The sequence below is a fragment of the Cupressus sempervirens genome, chromosome 9 (assembly GCF_028749045.1).
Source record: "Cupressus sempervirens isolate cs-2001-9-10 chromosome 9, ASM2874904v1, whole genome shotgun sequence".
NCBI lineage: Eukaryota > Viridiplantae > Streptophyta > Pinopsida > Cupressales > Cupressaceae > Cupressus > Cupressus sempervirens.
The window spans coordinates 183,068,621-183,087,206 of record NC_143126.1 but is presented as its reverse complement, the minus strand read 5'-3'; positions in this window follow the sequence as shown (position 1 = coordinate 183,087,206).

Sequence of the window (18,586 nt, the reverse complement as noted above, 5' to 3'; positions counted from 1 at the left end):
CTTTTGGCATTAAAGTGTGCGACACACTTTTCTATCTACCAAGGGAGTCTGATGCAGGAGCATCTTACATGGGAAAATTAAATTATTAGAAAAAAAAAAAAAGAGAGAGAAAAAAAAAGGGGTAAAAAAAAATTTTTTAAAAAAAGAAAAATTCTGGAGGAGAGAGAAAGTGACAAAAATTAGAGGAGAAATAATAAAAAAATAAAAAGGAGAAAAGAAAGGAAAAGGAGATTTCTATTTTCGAGGTGCATAGGTGGCGTAAAAAGAAAAATAATAAAAATAGTTGTCATTCCATTAATCAAGGTGTATAGGTGGCAATTTAGAAGTTTGTGGAAAGATCCTTAAATCATGTATTTAATATTTGTTGGGTGCTTAGTTGTATTTGGGTGGGAATTTAATATTTATTTAAAGGTAGTTGTATTTACCTTTTATCCCACATTGGTTGTGTTTGTAATGTCTTGGGTTAGAAGTGCCTATTTAAGAAAGGCCTATTATCATTTGTAATCAAGTTCAAGAAGTTCTTGAATTGTAAGCTCTTCAAATGTAATCTGTTCTAATGGATTTCAAGTATTAATGGATGTTTTATGAAGCATTTTGTCATCTCTCTTGTCTCCATATTGTTGCATTTTTGGTTGTGAGTTGGTACGGGTGGTGTGGCCCGTCATCAAAACCATGTTAGTCTAGATTCATAACTTAAATTTCAAACCCAAACCCGATTCAAATCTAATTTTTCTTTAATTTGGATCTAAGGTTTTCTAATGTTTTCTAATCAACCAACACAATATCTAGATACCAATTCAATTGTAGATTCTAACACAAGAGTATTCAGATACATAAAATAGACATGATGAAGACAAGAAGGGAAATAGTGCAAAGAGAATATGAGACTATCACGAGTGCACTTGGACACTGATGCTAATTCGTCATGCCTCAGAAGTCCATAGAAAATCCTTTCCTTCTCCATCATTCGCATTCCTTTCAAGATCCAAGCTAACCGAGAATCTCCAAGTGACTAAAAATGCTAGAAGAAACATGGAAGCATATAGAAGCATATGAACATGAAGAAGAATATGAGCTTGTAGCTTGTAGCTTCCATTAAGCTTGTAGCTTCCATCAGGCTTCTCCAAACACACTAGGAGAGCCTCTATTTAAAGGCCTCTAAGATGCATCTAGAATGTCTCTAGAAACAGCTAGAAGATAAGCATGACAACCAAGCATGAGCCTTCTCCAACCTTCTAGATAAGTCTTAAGGTTGTAGACACCATGTGCTCAAATAAAATGCTAACTTCTAAGTGTAGACAACTTGTGCATTCTTAGAGTGCAAACTCCAGTGTTGTCTACATGACAACTCTCGAGAATTTGCAAACCCCTATGTGAACAAATATTTAAAATAATATTTAATTTACTCTTTCCAATTTAATTTATTTATTTATTAAATCTCATGCACTAACTTTAATATTTCCACTTTTCAATCTTAATATATTTATATTTTAATTACATGAGATTTAGAATCTTTTATTAATTTAAAATATATCTTCCACTTTTAAATTTCTTTTTCTAAAACTTAATTGCTAAAATATTTATTAGCTTTAATAATAATATTATTTAGTCATTTATTTAAAAATGAATTCCAAATATATTATTATTAAAATAAATATTGTCACATTCCAAATTTAAACATATAACTTTTTATCTTCCAATTTAATTAGTTTATTTAATTAATTTTCCAATTAATTAAATAAAATAAATATTAAAATATCATATTAATTTTCCATTAAATTAATCCATTAATTAAATCTTTTAATTAGGCTTAATTAATAGAAAATACATCAAAGATTCTCAAGTTAAAAATATGAAAACCCATCATAGCCAAAATACATACAAAATCAAACCAAGGGTTTATATCACGAATTATGTTATCCAACGTATTCAAAGGGTACTCAACTCAGATACTTGTCCTAATTTTTCCAATTAGAACAAATGGCTTAAGGGGTTGGGATTTTGACTTGAGAATTTATCTCCCCTCTCTTATCATTGAGATAATGTGATAGGGTACGCTCATCCTGGCAAATTCAGGGAATTCGATACCAAGTACCTGCAACCTGCATAAAAACCACGCATGTACAAGCATAATATATACTAAACTAAATAGACAATGGCAGGAAGTGGTGCATCGTGTAGATCCCAACTAGCAGGTGACTACGACTCCCTTCCTTACCACATCAGACACGCCATACAAAAGCAAATACGCGAAGCAAACACGCACACCATACACATGCAAGTATGGGGTAAGTATCCATAATAAAACGCATATGATAATAAATCATCTTACTAATCATCATTAATAACTGAGAGCAATGTAATAATCATCATCAATAATTGCGAATACTAAAAATAACCATCATACATACATGAAATGTAGAGTCTAAGTAATCTCATCACATAATATACTGAATCCATAGCACAGTATTTGATAATCTCAAAAGAATGCTGCTAACCATCAAAATAAAACTAGCCCTCAAAGAGTTCAGCAACGATAACAAAATGTGAATCAGGGGCAGGCAAACTAGCCCTCAAAGAGTTCAGCAACGATAAAAAAATGTGAATCAGGGGCAAGCACTGCACTACCCATTTATCAACAAACAACACCATCAAAAATGATCCCAATCTCTGTTACAAGACATCATTAGACAATTACTAGGAAATGTCAAAACTTTGATGATTTGGAGATTGGTATTGAAGAACTTTTGATGTCGTCAATGATAGGGCTTGTTGAAACTCTGATGATTAGGAGATTTTTATTGATGATATTTCCATGCCATCAATGATAGGCCTCATTGAAACATCAATGGAATTTCATAGAAATCCTATGAGATTCTAATGATGTTTCCATGTCATTGAGGATAACAACCATCTATAGATTAACTAATGGTTGTTGAAAATTTGATGAAAGCCCTAGTTTCTTTCTTAATTAATAAGAATAGTATTTTTTTGGTGATCCAAGGTAATTGGTGACTATCATGTTGGAATCATTGGGAGTGTAAGAATCCTATTTTTTGGTGATCCAAGGTAAGGCAATCATCAGTCTACGAGGAGTAAGTTTCTCAATCGATTTAAAATTGGTGGAATACATTTTCTATTTTGATAGGTGAGTGACTTTCCACATTCTTAGTTGTCTATCATAAGTTTGACAACATAAAGGATGTTATTGGGGGTTTAGTATCAGATATTCATTTAAGGGTGCATCACAAATAACATCCTTAGGCCTAAAGAGAGTCAAAGATTGAAGGGTCAAGGGTTCATTCAAGGACTGGATAAATGAAAAGATGTAATGTGAGTTGGTTCAGAGCAAGGGAAAGTTACATTTTATTGTTTAGATGTTGATAGGGATGGTAGTTGTTAATGGGCATAAAGAATGGAAAATAGTGTGTTTGAATAACCCAAGGGTGTGTACATATGGAAGGACAAGATGTATCATGATGAGAGTGTGATAAAAAAACTATGATTAAGATTAGAAGTTGGACCTTGCAATATGATCAACAGTTGATGGACTAATCAAAGTTTGAGTGCTTGATGTTTAAGGAGTTGAGTTTTGAATAGTGACATTGGTAAGGGTAGATGATGTGAGAAGTTTTATCTTACAAATAGTTGAGAACTTATTCTTATTTAAACGTTGTGTGTAAGGTTCACTTGTAATCAACCAATCTATGCTTGGAGGAGTGTGTTTCTCCACATCCTTGCAAGATATAAGATGGGATTCAAACTCTTTTCAAGGGGGGGTCAAATAGATATTTTTATATTACAATATTATTTTGATAACTAAATTAGAGCAGCCTTAATAACACTCTATCCAATTGGAATAAGAGGGAGAAGATCATCGATTGATGTCCCTTAGTCAACATGAAATATGTAAGAAAACAACATTATGAAGAAATCTTTAAAAAATATTGTTATTGATACTTTCCTTCTAGAATCAAATCATAAGTAGATTTAGTCCTTACCTAGAATTACCGTCAAATGATGGAAATATGCTTTCTTTATCCTACAACCTCAATTTCTCATTTAGTTTTGTTGCTCAATACCCTACAACCAAATACAATGAAATCATGATCAATTAGCATTGCAAATGATGTTAAAAAATTTCAAGATATGTTTTATCTTTTTTGCATTGGTGAGTGTGCTATATGCATATTAGGATCTATAGTGTTATAAAAACAACTTTAAGAAGACTAAGATGATCATGTTACCAATATGGTTGCAATTAGAAAAGATCAATTTTAGTGATTGAAGGAATGATACATTTCAACAATGAAAAAAAGCATTACTTTTAATAACATCAAAATGTAGAATGTAGCAATAGTCAAAATAAGGAACTCAATTATAGAACTACAATGTAAATAGTCAAGAATTATTGTTTTTAGCCACTTAAGCATCCATATGTCTTTTAGTTTCTCTCCCTCCCATCCAAAATAAGATTCAACCAGTATGAATTGAGAATGCACATCCAATGGTGTTCCATATGCATGGACAATAGGTGGAGCTGAAAAAATGCACCACATTTACATTAATGATATGTATCAAAAATGCAAAAATGTTACATTTTTCAAGTCCAGCTGATGTCCTATGCATATCAATTGAGATTTCATATTGAACTAGGGCCTCCTTTTGCATTGCCTAAGACTAAGAGATTGACATAGTTAACATCTAATTTAAAATATCCATTAATTTTTCCACTGAGACATAATATTTTTATTTTTATTTGAAATGAAAATAGTAAAGGACATTCAACATATTAATTATCAATTTCTCTTGAATATGTTCACTAACAAGATCAAATCACATATAAAATAAAAAGTGTCTAATGAAGATGTAATGAAGAGTTTAAGCTTTTCTTTAATTACATTAGATAGCTATAAAATAGAAATAGAAAAAAAAAAAAAAAAAAATTAGTATTAATTGCAAGATTCTCAACAAGGTATGTAAAGTCATCATAGATTCTAGTTACATTAAATGTGCTAGATTTAACAATGTATAAAGGGCCCCAAAAATAACTTCAAGAAGAGAGGAATAAATCCTCAACTACTTAGTGTTGTTGCCCCATTATAATAGCTTTTTTTTTGTGGGGGAGAATGTTGTAGGAGCACCTAGTTTTGGCTTCCAGGACTCAATTTTGGTTCATGGATATGGAATAAGGGTTTCTTAGTTAAGCATCTCATCATCACAACCCTAAAAATTTAAAAAAAAATTATTTTAGAGATCTTAGTTGAAAAAACATGTATCCACCCATTAGAAGCTTCAATAATGAGCCAACTATTGAGATACCTAAAGAAACCCCAACATATGGAAGAATGTAGTTGGCCTAAGTTAGTCAAAGATGAAAGAATATATATGAGAAAGAGCACATGGATGAAGTAAAAAAAAAAAGAGGATTGAAAAATGGATGTTTTAGATTAAGGAAAAAAAAGGTTTTGAGGGGACCTGAAACCCCTTATAGCAACTAGAAATATATATATATTAAAGAACCTCAGGTTTTACAAGGACCTAGAACCTAAGTTCTCAAAAAAAATAGAAAACTAGGTTTTATACGGACCTAGAACTAGCATAATAATAATAATAAATGATCAACACTAGGTTTTAAAAGGACTTGGAACCTAAAGTAAATAGTAATGCAAAGCTGAAAATAAAACAAAAGACAAGAAAGCTAGGACCAACTACCCTGCCTGAAACCAGAGCCAGTAACTAGATAAGTTCTTCAATAATCTTTGCTAATTCCTTGCCAACTTCCACTGTACCCTACAAGATGTCTTCCACAATAGAGCTATGATCTTCACTAGCATTTTTATCCATTCTTTGCCTCATTCTTCTACTGGGAGCACCCAAGATCTTGACAATAATAGTAGTGCGGGATATAATCTCCTCATTTCTCCTTTTACCTAAACTAGCATTAGCCATACATAAATTTAAATTCACCATCTCCATTATTTTCCCACTATCTTTTACTAGTTGGAAAAATTCCATTTCATAGGCCTTCAAATTTTAAGGTATATTCCCAACGTAATTCTCCAACTTGACTCTCTTCATTTTTTCATCATCCTATTCTTTCTGCATTTATCCCATCTTTTTCTTGATAATAATTATTTCATTGTAGAGACATGAGTCAACCTAAAGAGAGGTGTAATGCCCCGCCAAGGGATCCAAAATAATTAACCTTAAGTTTCACTAAGTTTGGTAGAATTTTTTTTTTTTTAAACATGAAAGTTAAACCATACACATAGTAATAGAAGCAATAACATCATTCAACTGAAAGTATACATGAAAATACATAATAAGATACATTCTTCGAAGATCCCTTAATGTTGAAACACAGTTAAATCAACTAATATTTATTCCATCGAATACCACATCCACATAAAATAATAATGAAAAGTCCAATGTTTTTAAACAATATACTCTTGTTCCAAATGTCCCTTAGTAAATTATATTTTAGAATACTCAATCATGCGATGTATATGCCACAGGGTATGAAAGACATAAAATAATATACATGTGTGAAAATATATTACATCATCCTATTCTATTCCATAATGCAAGTGCAATAAAGTAAATGAAACCACATGTCATACATGATACATTATCATAGAAGATATAAACATCCATCATAAGAGATAACCATAAATCATAACAAATAATTATCTAAGTGCATAGTTCCTCCCAATCGTAAATAGCATCATTAGACCATCATGGGCCTTAGCCATCCCTATATACATAACATTCCAAATCACCAAAGAGATCATCTGTATTAACATAGTAGGAATGTCACTCCTAAAACATACTACATCATACGTAGAAAGCATTCTAAAATACTACAAATTAAAGCATAAGATAAGTAAACAACATCATCTATCATATGCTAAACATCAATATAAGGATACATGTCCACCATCATATTCCATGAATAGAGTGAAGATAGATGCCAACAAAGAATGCATCAACCACGGTGTCTCAGACGGATCTCCAATGGTAAGAGTGGAAAAAGCACTACCACCTGACTGCATGAAACCTAAATGGTCCACTCCCACTATGCTGAGGAGATAATTTCAAGTCCCAAACAAGCTATCAAACACATAGAATAAGTGCTCTCTAAGTCTAGGAATCCTAAAAGTATACTAACTCAAAGGTTTCCAACACAAACTGACATCTAATCCCAAAGGCACACAAAGACATGTAGGAAACCTAATATGTAAGCCAGAAAATGTCATCGCATGGATCATGCTAGAGTTACCTTGGTAGTCTCTCTATAGACCCTATCCCCCTACTGATCCCTATGTAGCCACTAGTATCCTCTCATATAGATGAGGCATACTACGAAATGCAAGGTTGCAACCAAACATTCTCTCTACTCCCATCCTAGTCTATACTAGCACTCGAGGCATGGTCAAGAACAAACAATTATCTTATTAGGTTCATTTTAGTTAGTATTAGGTGTAATGTTTTCACTTATTAAACAACTTACAATGAGTTACCTTGGCATCCACTTAGGGCCCCAACTCCCATTGCAAGCCACTTCTCAACACTACAAGTAAATAACCCACCCTAGGCTCATGGAATCAAAAATCACAAAATCACCACAGTTCTATACAAGTGACTGGAAAAATACCAAAAGATAATCCACAATAAGAGCATCAAATCTCCATGAGCAACTAAAAAGCATCCATAGATAATCATGAACACAACAGTTCTCTATTGGCAACTGAAGGTATCATTGATATTCACAATATCCATTAGTTCTCAATAAGCAACCAAAAAGGCATATCAAAGCAAATAATACTAATCGAAGACTCCAAAATGGTCAAGTCAAAACATGTCACAACATGACATCATCAAGATCAAATAAACAATTCAGTCCCATCAAGGCAACTAGAAAGTAATCCAAACACATCTGATCAATAACTCATAAATGGTTACATAAGTCACAACTTACACAAGAAGACTAGAAACAATATCAATCAGCATACCATCTCATAACCATGGTTGGGTTTATTAAGATCAAAATCAAAAGACATCATCATGACATCACAATCATAATGCCCCCCCTCCCCGAGCCTCTGGTAGACATCCTATAACTGGTCAACAATCTATTCAACCCAAAAACCCAAAATAGATAGCATAAAGAAAACACAAAATGCAAGCACATGTTTTAGTTCGTTAAAATCACATACTTGAATTAAGTGTGGGGTTTCAGTTTTTGTTTAAGAGTTGAATATCAAGTGAAAGAATATTATTTATCTAACTCACGCATTTGTTTTCAGTAGTTTAAAGATTCTTCCCCCCACCCCCCCACCCCTTAACTCATTTGAATTAATTTCTAACGTGCCCATAACATAGATTATATGCATGTTACTTAGACAATCGCCATTATCATGTATTAACAGAGCACATAGAAAATGGTGTATGACAAGGACATCCATATAAAGAATGAAATGGTGCCATACCAATAGAACTGTGATACCTGTTGTTGTAAGAAAACTCCACTAGGTGGAGATAGTCCTCCCAATGCATCTGCCTACCCATCACATACATCCTTAACATATCTTCCAAAACATGATTCACCCTCTCTATTTGACCATCTGTCTCTGTGTGATATGCCAAACTAAAATTCAATTGTGCTCCAAGCTCATGCTCCAGTGATGTCCAGAATGCAAATGTGAATATAGGATCCCTATCTGAAATAATCTTTCGGAGAATACCATGTAATATCACAATGTCACGCATGAAGACATTAGCTATAGAAGCTACTATGTAGGAAGGCCTAATTGGTCAAAAATGTGCCACCTTAGTCAACTGATCAATGGTGACCATGATAGCATCATGATGATGAGAAGTCATAGGTAATCCTACTATGAAGTCCATAGAGATGATGTCCCACTTCCATGAAGGAATGAGATTTGGTTGCAAGAGTCCTGCCAGGTGCTGGTGTTTTGCCTTGACTCTCTAACACTCAAGACACCTAGCCACATAATTAGAAATGTCACGCTTAATCCTAGACCAAAAGAATAAATGTCACAAATCAGCATGCATCTTCTTGACAGTTGGATGTGGCGAGTAAGGTGCACGATGAGCCTCTGCTAGAATCAAGGTGTGAAGCTCATCCAGTAGAGGCACGTAAATCCTTCCTGAATGTCTCAAAACACCATCAGATTCTAGGACATAGCTTACAAACTTACCCTCCAAAGGTCTTCCTGAATCTATCTCTCTGCACACTTCCTGGTACCAAGAATCCATAGGAACTGCCTGAAGAATTTGACTCCTCAAATCAACACTAAGAGGCATAGATGATATCAGATGTCTCCTGTGACTTAAAGCATCTGCCACCATATTCTCCTTTCCTTGAATCTACTTTACTTCAAAGTCATACTCACATAAAAATTCCATCCATCACCTTTATTGAGCATTTAGATTAGGCTGAGTGAAAATGTATTGAAGACTATGATGATCACTATGTAGCTCAAATTTGTGCCCCAACAAGAAATGTCTCCACCTTGTCAAAGCATGAACTATCACTGCTAATGCAAGATCATTTGTAGGATAATTTAGCTCATAATCCTTGAGCTTATGTGATTCATATGCAAACACCCATCCATTCTGCATCAAAATTGCTCCAATCCCTTATAGGGAAGCATCTGTACATACCATGAAATCACCTTCTCAATCGAGTACTGCTAAGATCGATGCACTAGTCAAAAGCTCCTTGAGCTTCCAAATGCTTCCTCATATTTCTCTATCCATATGAACTTCTTTCCTTTTCTCTGAAGGGAATTGATAAGATGCACTATTCTAGAGAAGTTTTGGACAAATCTACAATAATAACTAGCTAGACCCATAAAACTATGAATCTTTGACACCTTAGGTTGTGTAGGCCAATCTACTATTGCCTGTATCTTTGTAGGGTCTATAGAAATACCATCACCTAATATGACATGCCCTAAATACTGAATCTCTAATTTGGACAATTCACAGTTAGCCACATTGGCATAAAGCTAATTGTCTCTCAAGCACTACAAAACCAATCGTAGGTGTTCCTCATGCTCCTTCTTAGACATAGATTATATCGATACATCATCAAGGAACACAAGTAGAAACCTATCAAGATGAAATTGAAACACCACATTCTTCAAACTAATGAAAACTAATGGAGCATTAGTCAACCTAAAAGGTACCACTATGAACTCATAGTGCCCATAGTGAGTTTGAAAGGCGATCTTGTGAATGTTAGCTTCCTTAATGCAAAGCTGGTGGTATCCTAACTTAAGGTTGATCTTGGAGAATACTGTAGCTCCCTTGATTTGATCAAATCAATCATTAATCCTTGGTAGAGCAGACATGTTCTTTATTGTCACCTTATTCAGCTATCTGTAATCAATACAAAGGTGCAAAGAACCATCTTTATATTTCACAAAGAGCGGTGGAGCTCCCCATGGTGACACACTAGGTCGAATGCTCCTTGTAGCCAAAATTTCCTCTAGCTAAAGATGTAACTCACCCAATTCCTATGTAGTCATACGATAAGGAGCATTAGAGATAGGCTCCACTCCTAGAATAAGATCAATGCTGAAATTGATGTCCCTTTTCGGAGGCATGCCTGAAATCTCACTTGGAAAAACATCTGCATATTCCTGTAAAATTGGGTGATCTAAGGTCTTTCCCCTAGGATCTTCCTCAACAAGCTCATTTACCATGATAGCAAATATCTAACATCCTTATGGAAACTCTACTTCAATTGCATAGCAGAAATCATTGATAGAGATATAGGCCTTGGTATCTCAACAATCTTCACATCCTTCCCTTGGTCATCCTGACACATAATAATCTTCTTCCTGCAATCTATACTAGATCTATAAGATCCAAGCTAGTCCATAAGTAAAACCACATCATAGGAACCAAGAGGTATAACCCAAAGGTCAACTACAGTATCAAATCCTCCTATGCTAAGCCCACACTTATGAACTACGAAATCTGTGGAGACCCTAATGCCTGAGGCTAGTTCCACTTGCCAACCATAATGCATGCTATTGTATAGCATAAAAGACACATGTTTTGCAAATAGATTAAGTTCAATTTTAGTTTTGCCTATGTTTAGGTTTAAGTGGAATTTTTAGTTTTGAAAACTATGTATTGCAGTGTGAAACATATCCAACTGACAATTTTAGATTCAGTTTTAGTTCACCTAGTTTCAAGTTTGAAATAGATACACATGATAGTTCAAAGTCATTGTTTTGTACCAAAATACCCAGAGCTCAAAATGTATAGGATTTACTATTTGACCTACACGTCAACCCATTTGTATAAGATTTACCATTTGACCTACACGTCAACCCATTTGTTCCCCGATAGCATTATTCTTAAGAATCACTTAAGGATAATTATTTACTCAACTGATCATCATTGACCTTAATTAAATTGTCCTTTATATTTAACCATGATCCATATTCTAATTGATTAACCTTTCAACTTTTTTTAAGATCACTATTTGTTATATTATAAGAGGACCAATTATCATTCTTCAAATAAGAGATTATAACTTTATTAAAATGATCAATTAACATAGGTACACCATCCATGACCTATTACATTCTAATATTTTTCAATTAGAAACTTAATTAACTATTACTAAAGTTTGATTCTTTTAATTTAATCGTTATCATCATTGACAACCATATAATATATGAACTCATAATTCAAGTCATAAGACTTATCAACTTCAATATAGATAATCTACAATCTCGTTAAAAGAACTATATCAATTAAATCTCTATTACATAACTTAATTATTAATTAAATCTAATTAATTCTCATTAATTGATTTAATTAATAATTACATAATCATAGCAACGTTCCAATTAATATCAGTTGACTAATAACTAACTATAATTCTGTATGATAAAAGTCAACTATAATTCAATACTCAAAATATCATATTAATAATTCAATAATAATTATTGAAAATCTTAAATGACCATATTCGTCATCTTTCAAAGAATACCAACATTCCCCTAACAAATTCGTATTATCATTAATCTTTTCAAATAAGACTCTATCACACAACTTAGTTATTAATATCATAGTTATAATATCAACTCAATGAATATCAATTGATTAAAAATCAATTATAATCCAACTCCAAAAATTATTATCTTTTACCAAACTTCAATCAATAAATAATCTCCACTAGATTAACTCTAATCAAATTTGTTGATATCTATTTAAACCATTATTTATTAATAGTTTGCTAGTCCTTACAAAAATTAATAAATAATAAACTCTTCAAACTATACATACTCGATATATAGAATCCTTCCATAAACTCATTAGTTAATATTTGGCTAACTCTTAACTCCATTAAGGTATTCAAATGTATTAACCAATAACATAATAATTTAGTCTTAATCCAATATCATTTAGAGTTTCTAAATTTAAATCAACATAATATAAATTATCATCTTACAATTATTTAATCAATATTAAAATCAACCATTAGACTCCATTTTTTAATTGTTCTAATAATAGTTCGTCTATATAAACGTTGTTTGAAAGAGATCCCTATCACAAACCAATAAGACTCATTGTAAATTTTAACATGAATAATCTCCAAATTCTTAACATTATCATCTTCATTAAACAACTCTAAAATTGTTTAATATATATTAAATAGTATACAATATACATTATAAAAAGTCCACTATATAAACTATATTAAAATCTATTTTCTTTTAATTTTCTTTCATCCATTTACTTAGATTGACTAATAATTAATTACACTTCTTCTACTATTAATTAATCTTAATTAAATTTGATTTAATTAGATTAGATAATAAACCATATAAAACTAATGCATATTAATAAGATTCTAATAAGGGAAGATTGCAATACTATCTTTAATTCATTCTATGCTTTGATATATTATTTTTGTGAAGTTTAAGCATAAAGAACTCTTGGTTATGGGAAATGGAGAAATATTTGTTATTGAATAAAATAGTCCCAGTACGACGGCCATATCTCCCTAATGAACTGTTGGATCGGGCTAAAATTTAAATATGTTGGAGAGGGCCAAGTTGCACCAATTCTGACTAGAGCGATTGAATAAATTCGATCACGGTAAAAAGTTATGAATAACTGAGTTCGGGTCTATCCAAGGGGCAGCGACAGGACAATTAAAAATTTCTTCTTAAAAGGTAATTGTTCTCTAAATTTATCCAATAATTTCACTAATGAATTTCGCCATAAATCTTGAAACCATTTTCAAATCTATTTCAATTTGATTCTAATTCAAACCCAAACTATTTTCTCTTTTTTTTAAATCCATGCATATAAAATTTTCAAATAAATTTAATTGCCCAAATTGAAAATGTATACAATAAAAAATATGAAATTCCTCAGAAGACATATGGAAGACACGAAGAAGACAGGAATGCATGATGTGAAAATAGCATAAGAAAAATCACAAAAATCTACTCGAATTTTGATGCTAATTCGCTCTTCCTCAGAAAACCCGCAGAGCAAGCTCCCTTCTTTAGAGTTCTTGAGTCCTCTAATGCTCCAATTGCTCTCCACCCACCCTCTCCTAAGCTTCTATGAATGCCTGAATATAAAGAGCTCTCAAGAAAATTTTGGATTGCTTCTTGAAACCGTTGAAAGGTGTCACCAACTAAGCATAGGTCTTTTCCAATTCTTTTTCTGATGAGTCGTAGAATTGTAGACACCTTGTGCTTAATTGATGCACTAACCCCCGTGTTGTTAACACATGTTAATTCCCATGCAAGCTTATAACTCTAATTTATTTTTTAAATAATCTCTATTTAAATTTTATAACTTTTATTTTAATTTTTATAACTTTTATTATTATTATTATTTTATAATTATTATTAATTTTAATTTCTAGTTTTCTTTTATTTAATTCCTTTTCCCCAATAATTCAAATTTAATTAATTACAATCAAAATATCAAAGATCATGATATTTTATTAATTTTTTCAAATAAATAATTTATTAATTAAATCTATTTATTAAGACTTAATTAATGAAAAATTCACCATAGACCTCCAAGATAAAATATGAAAACCCATCATAGAACAAACCATACAAAATAAATCTAAAGGGTTAAAAAATCATGAAATATGTCATCCGACACATTCAGTGGGCATTCAACTCAGATACTTGTCCTAATTTTCTATTTAGGACAAATGGCTCAAAGGGTTGGGATTTGGACTTGCGAATTTATCTCCCCTCTCTTATCATTGAGATAATGTGATAGGGTACGCTCATCCTGGCAATTTAGAGAAGTCGATACCCGATACCTGCAACCTGCATAAAAATAATGCATGTACAAACACAATATATACTAAACCAAATAGACAATGGTAGGAAGTGGTGCATCGTGTAAATCTCGACTAGCAGGTGACTATGACTCCCTTCCTTAACCACATCAGACATGCCATACAAAAGCAAACACGCACACCATACACATGCAAGTATGGGGTAAGTATCCATAAGAAAGTACATATGATAATAAATCATCTTACTAATCTTTATTAATAATTGAAAGCAATGTAATAATCATCATCAATAATTGCGAACACTAAAAATAATCATCATACATACATGAAATGTAGAGTCTAAGTAATCTCATCACATAATAAGCTGAATCCATAGTACAATATCTGATAATCTCAAAAGAATGATGCTAACCAATAATATAAAACTAGTTCTACAAGAGTTCAGCAATGATAACAAAATGTGAACCTGGGGCAGGCACTACATCCACCCCCCCTAGGATTAGGCTTACTCCTGAAAGCCTACAAGATTGAGAAACTAAGATACTCACTATATGGGTCCCATTGAACCCTTTCCCTCTGTAGGGAAACATGTTTTCATTGAGGATATTACAATACCCTTAGAGCAATATGATTCTGGTTTAATGGTAAACCAAAAACCATATCAATCCAACATTCATTCTTTTAACAACTACTAAAATAGATCCCTTAATTCATTCTAAACAAGAGCAAATTAATGATTGCAAAGATAAATAGAGGTTTACTACCTTACAACATAGATAAAAGATACATGTTTTGTAGCTAGAATGAGTTTCAATTTTTAGTTTTGCTTATGTTTAGGTTTTAGTAAAATTTTCAGTTTGAAAAAGATACACATGATAGTTTTAAATTTTCGTTTTATTCAACTAGTTAATAACTAGTAGCATTCCAATATACTCAGAGCTCCCAATGTTGAAACTCAGGCTGTGATACCAAATATAATGCCCCGCCAAGGGATCCCAAAAATTTTATTAAGTTTGTCAAACAATTTTTTTTTAACATGAAAGATAAAACCATTCAAAACATTTGCAGAAGCAATATCAACAATTCAAATAAAAATAAACATAACATATATACATAACAGGCTACATTCTTTAAAGATCTCTTAACGTTATATCACATCTAAATTAACTATTCCTCTAACATCCCATCCTTATGAAATAACAATGATACATCCAATGTACTTAAACGATATAGAAGTGTCCTTTTGTAATTATATTTTAGTTTTGCTCAATCATCCACTGTACATATCATAGGGTATGAAAAGCTTAAAAGAATAAACATCCAAGTAAATAAAGTACATCATCATCATCATCTAATATTAATCCATGATGCAATAACATAAATGAAACCACATATCATACATGATACATCATCACAAAAGATATAAACATCCATCACAAAAGTTAACCATATATCAAAAACATAAATAACTAAGTGCACGGTTCCTCCCAATCGTAAATAGCATCATTAGACCATCATGGATCCTAGCCATCCCTCCGTGCGCAACATTTCAAAGCACCAAAGAGATCATCAGTATTAACATAGTAGGAATGTCACTCCTAAAACATCCTACTAACATGCAAAGTAAAGCATAATAAATCATCAATTAACATATGCAAAGTAAAGCAAATCATCAATATAAGAAACATACCAATAAATACATCCATCATAAAGTATATTATCTATCATAATGCTCCAAGAACATAATGAAGAATAAATACCAACTAAGGATACTCTAGCCACGGTGTCTCGGATGGATCTCAAATGATAAGAGTGAAAATACACTACCACCCGATTGAGTGGAACCTAAGTGGTCCACTCCCACCGTGCTGAGGAGATAATTTTAAGTCCCAAACAATATATCAATACACATAACACAAAAAGTTCAAGAATCCTAAAACTATACTAATTCAAAGGTTCCAACACTCACAAAATCGACATCTAATTCCCAGAGGCACACAAGGACATGTAGGAAACCTACTCTGCAAGTGGAAAAGTGTCATCACAATTATCACATATAAGTTACCCTGGCAGTTAGCTAAACTCCACGAGTCCATACTAATCTCATGTGGCCACTAGTACCCTCTCATACTGACGAGGCATACTACAGAATGCGCGGTCGCAACCATGCGTTCTCACTATTCCCATCCTAGCCTGTACAAGCACTTAAGGCATGGGCGAGAACATCAACAATTATCTTTTTATGTTTATTTAATCTCCATTTAGTGTGTAAATGTTATCACTTATTAACCAAATTTACAATGAGTTACCTTGGTAGCCACTTAGGGCCCCGGCCCCCATAAGCCACTTCTCGACACTACAAGTAGATTACTTACCCTAAGCTCATGGAATCATAAATCTCAAAATCATAAAAGATAATCAATAATAAAATCATCAAATATGCATAAAAGCATCAAATATCCATAATAAGAATCATCAAATCTCCAAGATAAGAATCATCAAATCTCCATGAGCATCTGAAAAAGCATTCATAGAAAATCATGACCACAACAGTTCTTTATTGGCAACTGAAGGCATCACTAATAATCATAAGTATCAATTGATTTTCAATAACCAAAATATATCTCAAAATCATACTGATCGAAGACTCCAAAATGGTTGAGTCAAACATGTCACAACATGACATCATCAAGAAATAAATCCACATTTCAGTCCCATCATGGCGACTAGAAAGTAATCCAAGGATAACTGATCAATGCCTCAAAAATGATTAGCTCAAGTGTCTCATACACATACCTTTCAGCTTCACACATGAAGACTGATGAACAATAACAATCAGTAAATACAAACATTTCATAGAGCATACGATCACATTACCATAGTTGGGCTTATAAAGATCGAGACCAAATAAGATCAACATGTCATCATATCTCATAACCCCCGAGCCTTTGGTAACAACCTAGGACTGGTCAACACTAGTCAACCCAAAACCCAAAACAAGAAGCATATAGAATACACGATGCAAACACATGTTTTGGTTTACTAAATTCATATAGTTGAATTAAGTGTAGAGGTTTCCAATTTTCTGTTTGCAAGAATACTTCAAGTGTATAGGATTTACCATTTGACCTACATGTCAACCCATTTGTTCCCCGATAGCATTATTCTTAAGAATAACTTAAGGATAATTATTTACTCAACTGATCATTATTGACCTTAATTAAATTGTCTTTTATATTTAACCATGATCCATATTCTAATTGATTACCTTTTCAACTTTTTTTAGGATCACTATTCATTATATTATAAGAGGACCAATTATCATTCTTCGAATAAGAGATTATAACTTTATTAAAATGATCAATTAACATAGGTACACCATCCATGACCTATTACATTCCAATAGTTTTCAATTAGAAACTTAATTAACCATTACTAAAGTTTGATTCTTTTAATTTAATCATTATCATCATTGACAACCATATAATATCTGAAGTCATAATTCAAGTCATAAGACTTATCAACTTCAATATAGATAATCTACAATTTCGTTAAAAGAATTATATCAATTAAATCTCTATTATATAACTTAATTATTAATTAAATCTAATTAACTCTCATTAATTGATTTAATTAATAATTACATAATCATAGCAACATTCCAATTAATATCAGTTGACTAATAACTAACTATAATTCTGTATGATAAAAGTCAACTATAATTCAATACTCAAAAGATCATATTAATAATTCAATAATAACTATTGAACATTTTAAATGACCATATTCGTCATCTTTCAAAGAATACCAACATTTCCTTAACAAATTCGTATTATCATTAATCTTTTCAAATAAGACTCTATCGCACAACTTAATTATTAATATCATAGTTATAATATCAACTCAATGAATATCAATTGGCTAAAAATCAATTATAATCCAACTCCAAAAATTATTATCTTTTACCAAACTTCAATCAATAAATAATCTCCACTAGATTAACTCTAATCAAATTTGTTGATATCTATTTAAACTATTATTTATTAATAGTTTGCTAGTCCTTACGAACATTAATAAATAATAAACTCCTCAAACTATACATACTTGATCTATAGAATCCTTCCAAAAACTCATTAGTTAATATTTGGCTAACTCTTAACTCCATTAAGGTATTCAAACGTATTAACCAATAACATAATAATTCAGTCTTAATCCAATATCATTCAGAATTTTTAAATTTAAATCAACATAATATAA